General features: G+C 48.6%; 1 protein-coding gene across 5 annotated transcripts in view; it reads right to left on the bottom strand.

Annotated features, from left to right (window-relative positions):
• Nucleotides 1-14170, bottom strand: part of SLC7A1 (solute carrier family 7 member 1) — a 64846-nt gene that overhangs the window by 34000 nt on the left and 16676 nt on the right. Inside the window, exon 1 of one of the 5 annotated variants that reach the window (XM_055140975.1) lies at nt 7385-7480. The exons of the other annotated variants lie outside the window; for them this stretch is intronic. The gene's annotated coding sequence lies outside the window, so the exon portion shown is untranslated. Of the gene's footprint in view, nt 1-7384; nt 7481-14170 lie in introns of those variants that run through there. 5 annotated transcript variants of the gene reach the window in all.

Below are 14170 nucleotides of genomic sequence, written 5' to 3'. Positions count from 1 at the left end.
CATAAGCAAATTATAAACCAAGCGTGTTGGGAATAAGGCTGGACATGGTCACGAACTGGGGAGCAGCAGAGAACTCATCAAAATCCTGAGACCCAGTCTTGAAAACGGAATTTTACTCTGGGGGAAATGAGTGACAGCCAAGATATGCCAGGATCTACAGCTTCGGAAGAAACTCCTGGAATAAAGGGGCAGAATCTGAAAGAAAAATACCAGGTTTTGCTGAGAGCAACAAAACTTGAGGTTTTAAGATAAAAAAAAAAAAACTGGAAAATTTACATAGCACCAAGTTCTTGACCATTTCCCCAAACTTAGATTTCTGGTGTCACAGTTGGTAATATGTTAGTGTTATGTAGAAATATCTATGTTGCTTGATGAAACAAGTGTCCATGTGTGGAAATGCTTTATTACGCAATGAAATAGCAACTTAGTGAAATGGAATCATGCCGGGGTGAGAGAAGATTCAAAGCACAGAACAGACTCTCTTAGGGCATGAAGAGCCCATGGATAGGGCTTCCAAGGCCGCCATGAAGCCAACTCCCGCCCGTGCATTCCCAGGTACTGCCAAAACAGAAAATTCACAGTTGCCAGGAAAGGTATGATGAACTGCTCTTTTTCCAAGTAGACATTTGGGAGGCTATATTTTCTTCACATACTTTAAAAGAGCGTATCTAGAGTGAATGACACAATAGCAGACTTAAGAATTCGATGGCCATCAACAGGCACATGAAAAATGTTCACCATCACTATTATTAGGAAAATCCAAATTAAGACGACAATGCAATATCATCTCACATCAGTGAGAAGTGCACATATCAAAAATAAGCAGAACAATCTGTGTTGGCAGGGGTGTGGTGAAAAAGGAACTCATCCACTGCTGGTGGAAACGCTGCCTCATTCAAACCCTATGGAAAACGATATGGATGGTTCTTGGTAAACTTAAAATTGAGCTACCATATGATCCAGAAAATCCACTTTTTGTTATCTACCTGTTTTCTGTAGGACAGAAAAACATTCATTAAAAAGGACATATGCACTGGGGCTGGGGTGCGGAGTGGGGGTTGGAGGGGAACCTGGGAACCCTGGTGGAGGGGAGATGACACTGGTGGTGGGGTCAGTGATGGAACATTGTATGTCAAAACCCCAACTACGAGTAACTTTGTGATTCACAGTGCTTTAACAAAATAAGATTTTGGAAAGAAAAAAAAAGAATTCTGTGGCCATCTAGTAAGCTAAGCATTCATTAGAGATCTAATAAAACAATGCCACTTACTTGTTTTGGAAAATAGTTACTTTTTGATAAAAATGCTGCTTGGTCAGCTAGGGAAAACAGGGGCTAGGAGGACTGGTCAATGGTTGGAATCGGCCAGTGGTATGTGTGGGGTGGAGGGTAGATAAGATAGAAAAGTGACCAGTATGACAATAGTAGTTGGAAATGATCACGCTGGACGAGAACTGAGTGTTGAAAGTAGGTAAAGGGACATGATAACCTTGGGCTGGAGTGATAGCACAAGCGGGTAGGGCATTTGCCTTGCACGTGGCCGACCTGGGTTCGATTCTTCTGTCCCTCTCGGAGAGCCTGGCAAGCTACCGAGAATATCCCGCCCACATGGCAGAGTCTGGCAAGCTACCCGTGGCATATTTGATATGCCAAAAACAGTAACAAGTCTCACAATGGAGTTGTTACTGGTGCCCGCTTGAGCATATCAATGAACAAACAATGGGATGACAGTGCTACAGTGCATCTGTACTGCAATCCATAATTTCCAAAAGGAGAGATCAAGAGAGAGGCAGAGAGAGATGGACAGACAGACAGACACAGAGAGAAATGCCTGTCATAGAGGCGGACTGGGGGAGAGAGTGTTGGAACACTGTATGACTGAAACCTAATCATGAACAGCTTTGTAAGGGTCTATCTCACAGTGATTCAATTAAAAAAATCTTTGAAAACAATAATGCTTGGTCAATATGAAATGACTGTTAGCTTTTCATGAGTTGACATAAAAATATTTGAAGTCAGTCTACAATTAAATTTGCCATCAGATGATGGTGTGGACACAATCTACATGAATGAAAAGTTCCAGGGGTCAGGGGGGGTCATCTGCTGTCTTTAAGAATGAACCCAAACCATCTGAGAACTGCAGCTGTGAAGGCTGCCTGACGCATGAGCACAGCCCAGCTCATCACGGACCCTTTCAGGTGCAATGAACTGATTCCTGCTCCACTCACATATTCCTGTCATGGTATAAAGACAGTTAATGCTGCTCAACCAACCAGCCCTAAAGAGAGGTCTGCCATATATTAATGTGGATGCACTCACGGGGGCTAACGAGATTGGAATGCAGAGCAAACAGATGCCATAGTACGGCTGTTCTTTAACCCAAGAATGCTCCGGCTGATTTGTTCCTTCCTTCAGATTTAAAATAGTCATTGGTTAAAAGAAGTGAATAAAGTACCACCACCCCCAAACCCTCATGAGCGCCAACACTATTGTGAACAAGTGACCCAAATTATAATCATTCAATCAGAACAACTCCATTCCTAAGACAGTGGGCTGGCGGGGGTGAGAGGAAGCCATGGGTCATTGGTGGCCGGATGCTGCCACTGGTGGTGGGTGTGGAGTTGAGAACATTGTATGCCTGAAACTGTTATCATGGTTCTGCAAATCATGGGGCTGACATTTTAAAAATATTTTTAAAGCCACATCTCATACCCAAAGAATTCGATTTCACTTATTTCATAGATAATGTGAACAGCATTCCGACACCACCCTAGAGGACCCCGGGGAGTGCACAGGGTGCGTGCCGACGCGTGTCTATGCCACCCAGCAAGGCGGGAGTTTCTACATCATCAACCCAGAACATCAGGCCGCGCATTTCCACTGAACAAACAAGTTGTGGAAAGGAGTGCGAGCTTCCCATTAAGTACAGGGATAGGAGCCATTACAGATGTTGTCCAGCTTATTCAACCTAACTAACGCCCAACTGCTCTGCCACACAGCTAGCGACTCCTCCTTTGAACAGGCTGCTCTACGGTCCTTCTGTCCAGATGTAGTTCTTGGAACCTGGGGCAGGGCAGTGAGTGACCTGGACATGACTGGTGCTGTCTGGGCAGCGCTGACAGTGAGCACACCTCTTCAGGAAGGAATGGATAGAATACTCCATGGCGGCAGTGCACGTGTCTCTCCGATGACAATTCCCAGAGACACTTAGAAATGAGAGGAGCCCCTAGCCCGTGTCAGGAGGGCAGGTGGTATCAGGAGGGAGTGCAGATCCAGGCGACCAGGGGTTGCCATGACGTCTCCTGATGCCAAGCAAGACCTGAGTCTCCTGCAGAGGGCTAAGATGCTCCAGAATGGCCCCTACATCTCCCACGGGGACGCAGGCAGGTGTGAGAACGCTGGAAGGAGGCAGCGGTGAGGTCTGAATGGCAAAGCCATGTGGCCTCCTCTTCTCTGACAGCGACGTGTATTAGGGGAGACAGGGAGGGGAGAGAAAGAGGGAGGGGAGAGAGAGAGGCAGTGAGAGAGAAAGCAAGAACGAGCGGAGAGCGAGAGAGAACAAGAGCAAGAGTGAGCAAGGTGGGGAGAGAGGGGAGAGAGAGCAAGTAAGAGAGTGGGAGCAAAAGAGAGAGGGAAGAGAGAGAGTGAGAGAGATACAGCCAGGTGGGTGCAAATCCAAGAGAGCCTCCCCAGCTAGAAGACATGCGAGCACCCTGGCCAGCACGACCAGGATGTGACGAACACCACCACTAAAGGGCCCTGCCCACCAACACCCCCAGCTCCCAGGGAAGGATGTGAGACTTTCCAGGTACCACACGGAGAGGAGGAACACTTCATCACAAATAATCTCTGCAAATAAGCACAGGGCCACAAGGAAAGGTTTGCACCCTTGCATGTCTCACAAAAACCTTTACTGTCCCCAAATCAGGACTGAGAAAAAATAAGTCTAGGGGTGGGGCTGAGGGCAGTTAAAAGAAAATGGACTTGGACCAATTTTACTTATTAATCCAGATTCTTCACTTTTTTTTTTTTCTCTCAGGGGTTACTCCAGGCTCAGTGTTCAAGGATTGCTCCTGGTGGTGCATCACAGAATGCAAAGCTAGAAAGAAGGGAAGGAGGGGACCTTGAGCTGACACTTCATTTTTAAGCTGATACTTTTTAAAATTAAACATTAAAATTAAATTAAATTTTAATTTTATTTTATTAATTTATTTATTAATTAGGTATTAATAAATAATTTATCAATAGATGTTAATAAATTGATATTTGTTTATTAATAAATAATTTATTGATTGTTTAATTAAAATTAAAGTTCCTTTTGAAAGTTTTGCTACGAAAAACACAGCTTCAGTGTGGAACTAAGTGTGTGTGTGTCTGGGAGGGGGGCACATCTCCCCTAGGGTTCTGAAAGAGCACAGATGAGGTGGGCTCACGGGTTGAAGAGGCAGCTTCTCCCCTCAGAAATGCCCAGCTCACCACCAAGGTCATTTACCCACGTGTGAGAATCGCTTTTATTTTGTCTGGGGGGCCAGGGTGGGGAGGGGTGGGGGGCACATACCCAGCACTGCTCATGGCTTACTCCTGCCTCTGCACTCAGGCATTACCCTGAAGGGGCTCAGAGGACCATCTGGGCACCGGGGATCCAGCCCAGGTCGGTCACATGCAAGGGAAGCCACGTGCCTGCTGTACTCTCTCTCCGGTTCCCCAGACATGAGAACTAGGAGAAAGGAAGTCCTAATTTGTAAGAGTCAAGGGTCCAGCCAACTGCCTACCTCAGAAATGCTCTCAGACGGTACAAGTGAAAACGGATTCCTGCCGGAAGCGGGCAGGGCAGGGAGGGCGCGCGCGCTTGCAGCAAGGGCGGGTCCCCACACTCACTTCCCCCCACACAGAGGCTTCCAGTGAGCTCACCAGTTATCCTTAGACTCCTGCCACTGGCCCAGCAACAACAAACACTTCTTAAAAGCCAGGAATAAGCTAAGGACAACACAGTCATACGTAATGTCGAGGCCTGACGGTGCGGCCCACGGCCTACCCACGCCCTCCCTGAAGGTACCATATGCACAGTTAATATGCAAACGAAGCCCTCGAAGTATATACAGCTCTAAGCCCCCACCCCACCCTGCAGTTTCACAGCAAAAAGGCTGCTGTGTAAAGCATGCAGAAACTGCAGCCTGGCTCACACCTCAGAGCTTTAGTGCTAAATCCATTATGATGCCCCATACTGCCAATAGACGTCCCCGGGGCAACAGGCCCTGATGAGATTACAGAAAAATCTTAATTAGACACAGGAACCCATCCTTTGACTTGGTAAGATGCAGTGGAAGGAAGGGGCAGAGGTCTGAGAAAGACTTTGCTTTGGCTCTTGTCCTGGCTCCACCACGGGACAGTGGCACGAGCGTGGGCAAAGGATCCTTCGCCCCTACCTCCTCCCTGCTGCAAAGACTGTGTGTGGGGATATCAGGCACTTTCCACCTAAATCCAGTCTGGGAGATTCTCTCGGAATAAAACGATGCGATTTCAGAAATAGTTCCTCTTCCTTTCCTCCTGTCCGCCAGCTGCACCGGCTCCACACTGGCATTTCCAAAGGTCTGTGCCAAGCAATGGAGGGGCCCAGGAGCAGCACAGCAGCAGGGGAGCTGCTACATCAAAGCAACGCTTCATTTGAGGGGCACTGCATGGCCCAGGAATGTTGGCTCTTGGTGACACGATGGATATTTTCACAGAATTACCTGCGTGACATGCTGCGGGGGCAGGTGGCAGCTCCCCTGAACTGGGTTCCTGGATGCGCCTCTGTGACTTCACTTCAAGAGGCTATTAAGATACAGAGTGTGCCAGGAGAGTGGCCCGATTCTGGAACACAGAGGGCCACTCATGGCACGTGCCCAATGCAGCAAGGACAGGGTCTCCGCCGACGGGAGCTGCAGGGAAGGAGGGGACTTCAGAGCAGTGCCCAGAGAGGCAGCGGGGAGCAGTCAAAGGCAAGTGCAGCCTGGAGGGCACAGGCCAGCACAAAGGGGCTGAAGGGCACAAATGCAGTGCCCCAGGGATAGACACTGCCTGGCAGGAGAGGAGGGCACAGGAGCAAAGGGAGGTCTCCCACAACAATGTTGTCTAAATACACACAGGCACACAAAAGCACGCATGCCCAGCACAGTCTGTCTCTACACAGCCACCAACTCCGGGGACTCCAAAATCAGAACTCATGATGCCCAAGGTAACAGCAACCCATGTCACGAGTGCCACTAGTCTCAGTTCTCAGGCAGCCCTGTCATGTGACACCCCCCACCCACCAACTGTTCCTTGTCATTTTAGCAACAGTTGTACCATTTGGACCTAGAGTTTGGGGCCCAACACTTTTTATTCTATCTAGCTCCTAGTCAACCCCAGTGGGTTGACTCCCAATTAACCCACCTCTTGGCTGCATCAAAGTCAAAACTACTTCCTCTTTCTGGGCTAAAGACATGCATCAATGCCTACAAGATAGGTTGGGAAAAGTGTGTGTGTGTGTGTGTGTGTGTGTGTGTGTGTGTGTGTGTGAGAGAGAGAGAGAGAGAGAGAGAGAGAGAGAGAGAGAGAGAAAGTAAGAGAAAGAGACAGTGAGAGCTCAAAGGGCTGGAGCACCTGCTTTGAATGCAGGAGACTCGGGTTCAATCCCCGTCATTGGCAGGTGTAACCCCTGAGTACTGAGCTGGAAACATTGCTAGTTGTGGCATCAAAACAACAACAAATGATCCTATAAGGTATGTGGTGTCAACCACAAAATGTCCTGACACTGTGAATGCACTTAATGTCACTGAAACATGTGACAAAAGTAGCTTACCACCATCCCAGGAAAAAAAAAAATCCAAGAAATTTACCCCAAAATATTAAAATTAATTGCTTACCACATGACCCACAATCATATACCTAAGTACATTCCCAACGTAAACAAAAGAAAATGTCCCCCAAAAGCCAAATAATACACACAAGTGTTCATTAGCACCATTATTTCAGCCACAAATGCTTAAGCAACCCAAATGCCCTTCAACTCATCAATGGATAAACAAAATACTCTCCATTCATCTGCAGTGAATATCACTAGATCATACAGGGGAAAGAGAAACATACCTGGACAAACCTTGAAAATGTAAGCGAAAGACACAGGTCAAAAAAGGCCACACACTGTGTTTATTCATTTATACAAATGCCCCCAAAGAGAAAAAACTGGTTTTTTCTCTTTGGGGGTTTGTGGAACCCCCAAAGAGAACCACAAACTGGTTTGTGGGAGCTGGTGACGGGGTGAGGAGGAGGGAATGAATGAGAAATTCCATTAAAAAATAGTGGCAATGGAGGGGCTGGAAAGATAGCACAGAGGGTAGGGCGTTTGCCTTGCATGCAACTGACCTGGGTTCGATTCTCAGCATCCCATATGGTTCCCCGAGCACCGCCAGGAGTAATTCCTGAGTGCAGAGCCAGGAGTAGCCCCTCAGCATTGCTGGCTGTGACCCAAAAAGCAAAAACAAACAAAAAAAGGTGGCAATGGTCACCCACCTGGGAAATAACAACCACTAAATTTATGCTTTTAATGCATAGACCTTATGTACGTGACTTCTTAAACTGCTGAAAAGAAAACCGCCCGCAGGCACCCAGTTCCCAGGGAATACCACATGGCCTGCCTATTAATGGTGCCTTGCGCAGATCCATCAACTTCTCAAGTTCAGCTGCTGAAACAGCCCTTTCTCCTGCACACCCGAACTTACCTCCGACTGCCACCTCCCCAACTTAGTCACCATGATGATGACTGTCGCGTTCGGTTATAGGGCTCTTCACTTTTTGACCAAGTCATCTATTCCACAAGCATCATTTTGCTTTGACCTTCACGAACATGAAATCGGGTCCTATTCAAGAAACCCTCCTGCCAATCTCTTACTGTTTGGTGGCACTGGCCACATGAGTGCCAGTTCTATCACACAGCTTCGAACTCTTTCAGGGTAACAGGGAACAAAAGGACTCAGGGAAGGGACCACAGAGGAGACGATAGAGGGAAGGGGTCACTCGGGACGAAGAGTAGGTGCTGAAAGGAGGGAAACGATTCATGAGTCCCGCTCAGGAACAGCACTGCAAACCAGAATGTCTAAAAGGGGAAAATGAAATAAGCACCTGCTATAGAGGCAGGCTGGGGCGGGAGGGAAACTGAGGACATGGGTGGAGGGAAGTAAACACTGCTAAAGGGGCTGGTGCTCGAACACTGTGTGTCTGACACTCAATCACGAATAACTCTGTAACCCATGGTGATTCAGTAACTTTAAAAATAAAATATAATTTAAAAAGTGGGGGTGGGAAGGGGAGACTGCAATACTCAAGTGTATAACATACCAGGGCTGGAGCAATAGTACAACAGGTAGGCTGCTTCCCTTCTACCTTTTACGTGGCCAAAAAAGATTCTAACATTGCCACAATATACGGTCCCCTGAGTAATGCCAGGAGAGATTCCTGAGCACAGAGCCGGGAGTAAGCCCAGAGCAAGGCTGAGTGAGCCCCCCTCCTCCCAAAAATGTAATATACTGTTTAAATATAATGTATAATTTAAATAACATAATACAATGTATTATGGGCTGGAGTGATAGCACAGCAAGTAGAGCGTTTGTCTTGCATGCAGCCAACCCAGGCTCAATTCCTCCATCCCTCTCAGAGAGCCCGGCAAGCTACCAAGAGTATCCCGCCCATACAGCAGACCCTGGCAACTATCCGTGGTGTATTTGATATGCCAAAAACAGTAACAACAAGTCTCACAATGGAGACGTTACTGGTGCCCGCTCGAGCAAATCGATGCTTAAGTAAACACAACATAAAATATTATTTACATAGATAGAAACTCAGTTTAAATGTTATATACTTAAACTAAGGTTAAGTACCTAGTTCTACGGGGCTGGGGGCAGAGGAAACCCTGCTCACTCCACATGTACCCATGCTCCAGGACAGCAGGAAAGGGGAAATGGCTGTAATGGTAAGAAAACCAAAGCCCAGGAGGTAGTGAAGACAAGTCTCTGAGTGCCGGCCCAGCTGAACGCCCAGATGCCCCATCAGGAGGAACAGACCATCAGGGTGGCAGGGTAGGGGTACACCCAACCCATGCGCTGGAAGGCAAAGTGTACCCGGGAACTCTTTCCACCTGAATGTCACCACCACACCTGTGCCCAGGCACACTGGACAAGTGAGTCGCCACCGCTGGCCTGGGCACTGATGGTCCACCCTATCCTCCCGTACCCATCAACAGAGGCTTGGGGTTGAGGGGAGAGGCAGCTGGTGGGGATGACCGCAGGAAGGAAGCCAAAAGCATGTGCCAGTCTTGGTTTCTGCATTTCCGGACTCACAGACTTAATTTGTGCTCCTGGCAGTCAAATCTCGGCTGTGGTGCTGCAATTCCACACCAGGTCACTGCAAGAGGGAGGTGCCAGGCGGGACGTGGTCTGTGACGCCCCCTCGGCCTCCTTCCAGCAGCACATCCTGCACCCCACCTTACGCACAACCACCCCCAGATCACACACAGTGAGCTCCAAATGCGTCAGTTATCTAGTTCTTCTAGCGCATGTTAGAATTTGATGCATTATTAAAGATGTTTATGGATTCCGCAGTCATTCTGCACACACCTGCGTGGATGGAGTCCACACTCAATAAACAGGAACACTCACTGCCCTTTGCTGGATGCACGTTAAAAAAAAGCCTGTTGAGTTTGCCCTTAAAAGGTGGATGGGAAAGAAGAAAGGGGTTAGTATTAAACTGCAGACCACACGCAGTCTGAAATATTTGCTATTTTATGCGAGGACCAGTGGGTCTAAGGCCTGGTCTCATCTGCTCAACCTAAAGCTTTATTTCACTACTCAGGCGACGGAAATCCAAAGACACTGAATTTACACAGAACCCAGAAGTCCCCAGGCTAGGAATGGAAGAAAAGGATCCGTCAGTTTAGAAGTTTTCAAGATAGGAGTCCTCCCAGCCCCCGTGGGTGCAGACCCTGAGTCTGGCCTAATGAGGCTGCTGAGGTCAGCTAACTCACCAGCCTTTGTCCTCCAAATCCTCTGTGTACCCGGGTGCCATTCACCTATCCTGGGCAGGTGTGCATGAGTGGAGGCAGGAGTAAGTTCTGAGCACTCACAGCTGCCCAATCCACCAGCAGCCAGAGTCAGGGAACTGAGTCCCAGAGATGTGTCCGGATGCTTCCTAGTGACAGCAGCCTACCAGCCCCGTCCCCCACCCCCTGAAAGGCCAGAGATTCTTGCAGTGCTGCATTAGAGAGGTGCAGTCTCTGAATCCTGGGATCACCCCGGAGCAGCTGGATGTCAGGGACTGTTCGTGGTCTCATACAGAGCAGAGCTGTAGCGACCCCATTCCATCTAACCAACCTGAGCCCAGTGATGCTCCCAGAGCCTGAAGTGGCTGTTGCTTGCCCCTACCCCTGGCCTCTGTGGCCAGCAGAGATCAACCAGGGACTTCAGCCAGGCCACCATCTAGTCCCTCAAGGTCATCCCAGCCACAGAGCACAAACGGGCAAGGAGAAAGAAAAGGCAAAGATGCGGGACAGCAAGTTATCCATCATGGATATGCCACATGACTGGTGCAGGTGACTTCTTCGAACCAAGCATACACTTAATAAAAAAGCTTTTTTTCCTGTAGCTCATGTTCTGTCTAGCAGTGACCTGATCTGTCTCCCCCAGGCTCTGTGATCTTGGGCAAGCCACTGGATTTCCTATTTCTGGCACTCCATTGTCAACTGGGATAGAGAGCTGACCTCAGGTGACCTCACGGCCCTGCCCCATCCTCCTACCCACCCCCCACACCCACTCCCACTTTCCTCTGCTGGCAAGATCAAAGAAAGGAGAGGCACGAGAGGGGTTCAAATCTTGAATGAAACGGAATCCGGTATATAATGAGCTGATGACGACTGAGCTCCTTTGAGTTTTCTCCACCCTCAACAAGACGAGAAATGGGCTGGAGCCATAGCACAGCGGGTAGGGCATATGCCTTGCATGAGGCCGACCCGGGTTCGATTCCCAGCATCCCATATGGCCCCCTGAGCACCGCCAGGGGTGATTCCTGAGTGCAGAGCCAGGAGTAACCCCTGTGCATCGCCAGGTGTGAACCAAAAAGCAAAAAAAAAAAAAAAAAAAAAGCCCAAGAGGAGACAATAATCACATGCGTACTACCTGAGTTTGGGGGAAGTGTAATGAATTGGTAAATGTAACTTGCTTTAAGTGTTTGCTATTATTAGTTTCCATTTCTTAATCTATCAGAGATCCTCTAGATAAAAAATGTGGTGGCGATGAAACAGAACTGAAAGGCACTGCACTTCCATCACAAGAAGGAGGTCAAGAGCCAAGTAAGAGCCCTCAGACAGCTAAGGGTAGGGCTGGGGGGAGGCTGAGGCACACGCAGCACATGTGGGAGGCCTAGGTCAATTTCTGGTACCACATGGTCCCCTGACCATTGCCAGGTGTGGCCCCAAAACTGATGAAGAACATTAAAAGTTTGATTCACTTCCATCTGTACGATGTTACATGATATAAGGCTTAAATACTGGCCTAGAACTATCAAAATTGATTAGAACTATGATATATAAAGAAATACATTATCAAAATTATAGAGCAATGACTGTTCTCCTCTATGAATTCTATGGTTTATATATTTATTTTGGGTTTGTGGCCATACCCAGCAGTGCTCAGGGCTTAGTCCTGGCTCTGTACTCAGGAATCACTCCTGGCGGTGCTCAGGGGACCATATGGTATGACAGAGATTGAATCCAGGTCGGCCATGTGCGAGGAAAGTGCTCTACCTGCTGTACTCTAGCTCCGGCCCTCAACTCTGAATTTTAAAATACTGAAACATTCCACTGGCTCTTGCATTTGCCACCAACATTGTGTGTGTGTGTGTGTGTGTGTGTGTGTGTGTGTGTGTGTGTGTTCATTCATCTGGCTTTGAACCGAATCAGCACCTTTCACCTTCCACTTAGCAGATGCAATGCACTGACTGTGCCTGGCCGAGCCCAGAGGTGGCCCCCTCCTCCCACTGTCATCTCCCACTGGGAATGCTGGGGCAAAGAGAATGCCCAGGGCAGAGCAACTTCCCTCCTTCCAGGAGGTCTGGCTGTGCACAAAGCCCATTATTTGTTTTATCAAACTGTGCCTCTCTGTCAAGGAGAAATGTTTGTTTTTCATGTCCCACTTCAGGTCTCTACAGACAAGGATTAAAGAGTCATTTGCAGGGCGTTTCTCCTTGCTCATCCCCTCCAGCCTGGTCCAGTCTGCTGTGCTGCTTCCTGCCTTTTAACTCGCATCCCAGTCGGCCCATCATCCACTCCTCTTTGTTGACCTTGACATGGATAGTGTTGCTACAGATCATGTCTTCAAAGGAAAAGGGGCAGAGGGAAATGTCACCAGGAAGGAGGCCAGATGGCCAGTGGCCAGAGGGGCACCCAATGGAGATGCGGCGACTAACACCTGCAGAGCGTGTGACAGGCACCAAAGGCACAGATGGATATTCTGGTCTGTGGCCAGGTCACACCCTCTCTCCCGGGAATGCCCGATCCACACCCCAGGCCCAGATTGAGCCAGGTCATGCACCCCTGACCCCCCCACCCCAGTTACCTGCACTTAACCTGCTGGTAAGTCTGGCGATAGGGCAAGTGAGACGGTCACCAGCACAAAGGGGCTGGTAGTTTAACGAGGGAGAAGAAGAGATGCAAAAACATATGGGATGCAACCCAGGAGGAATTCAAAGAGATGAGGGCAGGGAGGCTGGGAGCCAGGAGTGATCCCTGCATGCAGAGTCAGCAGTAAGTCCTGAGCACTGAGGAGTGCTCAGAGAGCAGCTGGGCCAGAGGAGCTGGCAGGTGAAGGACAGCTGGGCAGGATGCAATCAATTCCTGAGCACAGAGGCAAGAGATGGGAGTTGAGTCAAAAACTTCCCCAGAATCTCAAGCCTGGCTCAGGAATCACAAAGAAGCCATGTCTGGGCAGACGTGGACAGAGGCGTTCTGAATTTCAGGTCGGAAGGGGCTGCAAGGGAGACTTAGATGGGGTCCTGGTCCATTCGTCCATGCCACCATTTGCTCCTTATTCTCATGTGCTGTGAACCACAGGATGGGGATCAGCAAGAAGGCAGACAAGTGCGGGTTCCCTCCAGGGACAGCTAAGCCGCCACACCAGCTAAAAACCATCTCAACACAGGTGGATGCCACTAAAGTGCTTTTTGAAAAAGTGCACAAAAACACTCTCCAAAATCAGATCAAGAAGGCAAAACTGGGAAGGTGAGTGGCACTGAAGAAGCCACGGAAAAAGCTACATATCATCAGGATATATCAAAAATCCCTCCCAGAAGCAGAAATGGGACTCACATTGGTCCCGTGAAGTCCGATAGGAGTGACCCCTGAGCACAGCTGGGAATAACTCCCCAATGCTCCCCACAAAAGTACATGATACAGAAATAGAAAACAATCCCCTTTGATGAGAGTGTGTATAAACGCAATATAATAGATATATATGTATATATGAATATAAACCTCTAGAAACATACATACAGAGGACCCGAGATAGTACAGCAGGTAGGGTTTGCCTTGCATGCAGCTGATCTGGGTTCAATCCCTGAGCTTCAACAGAAATGAAGTGCACTCCTGAGTGCAGAGCCAGAAGTAACCTCTAAGCTTTGTTGGGTGTGGCCCCAAAACTAAAAAAGTATATGAATAAATAAAAACATAAGGACAAACTGAAGTCCCTAAGGATAACCCTAAGGATAACACTGCCATCAAAGGCTTCTGTGGCATTCTGGATAAAACAGTTCAACAGTCAAAATGCCAACAGGCCATGCCCTCAGATCAAACAGCATGTTAAGATGTTCCGTATGGGGGCCAGAGCAATAGCACCATGCATGCGGCCAACCTGGGTTTAATCCTCAGCACCCAGTATGGTCCCTAGCACCAGCCAGGAATGATCCCTGAGTGCAGAGACAGTAAGCCTGAAACACCATCAGGTGTGGCCCCAAAACAAACAAAAAAAGATGCCCAATGCTCAGCAGAATTTATGGGGGCCCCCCAGGCAACAAAGCAGGGCCGTGATGGCGCATATGCTGCCTGATCCCATGTGCTGCTTGTGCCCACATGGCCGAGCACATGTGGTGCCCGAGCACATGTGTCGCCCG

Source organism: Sorex araneus, chromosome 1 (assembly GCF_027595985.1).
Source record: "Sorex araneus isolate mSorAra2 chromosome 1, mSorAra2.pri, whole genome shotgun sequence".
NCBI lineage: Eukaryota > Metazoa > Chordata > Mammalia > Eulipotyphla > Soricidae > Sorex > Sorex araneus.
Note: the sequence above shows the minus strand (reverse complement) of the source record. Positions and strands in the feature narration are given on the sequence as shown.